Below are 1,360 nucleotides of genomic sequence, written 5' to 3'. Positions count from 1 at the left end.
TCCCCACCCCACCGCCCAATGAACGCCCCCCCAACCGCCGGTGACTGCCAACCAGAGGTCTCACGACTTCGAATACCCACCGGCCACTAATTTATTACCATTTCTATCCTTCATATACGCGCTGACGGGTGGGCCCTATGGTAATGTGCGCTACTGAATGTGGATCGTTTGACTGGTCAATTGATCGTGTTATCAACAAATTGCGGAGTTGTATGGTGAGCTAGTGACCGTATGATCACCCTAAAATGTACTCCTATTTTATTACCGCAGTACAAACTCAAACTACCATTTCTTTCTTTCATATACGGGCTGACAGGTGGGCCCCACGGTTACGCACCCCGATGGTGCAACACTAGTTGCGCCGCGTGGAACGCTTGACTGGTCAATTGATTGTGTCATCAACAAAATAGGAGTTGTACGGGTGAGCCAGTGACCGTATAATCATGATATGTGTTTGTTTAACACGGTACAGACGCAAGGGCTCATATATACGCGCAAGCACTCACCGCTATAAGCGCACACATGCGAACCCTACCCCTATGAGCACCTTCGAGAGAGTGGGCCAGCATATATGGTCTTGAGATTTTACGAAGTGACCAAAGGTGCCTCGTAGTCGAGTGGAATGTCTCCTCCCACTGAACGTACATCGCCGGAAAATACTGAAATTAACACAAGATAAATGCGAGCACCAGGACCTTAACCTTGGTGGGCTCGAGAAACCACTGTCCTCTAAGCATCCAACCACATGTTGGTTAGCACGACAAAATGTATGTGGTGACCGTGATGAGCTTATTCTGAAGTCCAGTGACCATATTGTGCTTTCGCTTCAAATACAATGACGGAAGTGTCGTCAACAAAATACGGAGCACGCATCAAATGCAAAGTCCGTCAGTGTCATCAACAAAATATGGAGACGTGTCATGAGCTAGATACCGTTGTACTATTGTATATGCTTATTTTCTTAGTGGGCGATTGCGTGTGTGGTGTGGTGGGCACATCATTTCTAGTTGTGGTGGGTCAACATGAAGACTCATGGGTCGGTTCCATCCTGCGCCACATATAGGTTGGACCGAGACGTGTTATACGAAGACCCATGTGGAGGACTCGGCGTACAACACGAAGCTACCAGAGTCGCGGAGGACTCTATCCCCACTGGTGATAAGCTGACTATATATGATTTGTAACCCTAGGCCCTTAGTATGTTATACAAGCTTGGGGGCTAGTTCGTCGATAGTATACACACACGCACAATGCCTGGTATTCACGTGTACTTTGTACACACCCCTATCACTAATATACAGTACCAGGAGTAGGCTCTTTCTTCAACTGGAAGGGTCCGATCCGAACTAGGGTAAAACTT

This window comes from Triticum dicoccoides, chromosome 4A (genome assembly GCF_002162155.2).
Source record: "Triticum dicoccoides isolate Atlit2015 ecotype Zavitan chromosome 4A, WEW_v2.0, whole genome shotgun sequence".
Taxonomy (NCBI): domain Eukaryota; kingdom Viridiplantae; phylum Streptophyta; class Magnoliopsida; order Poales; family Poaceae; genus Triticum; species Triticum dicoccoides.
This window is presented reverse-complemented; position numbering follows the sequence as displayed.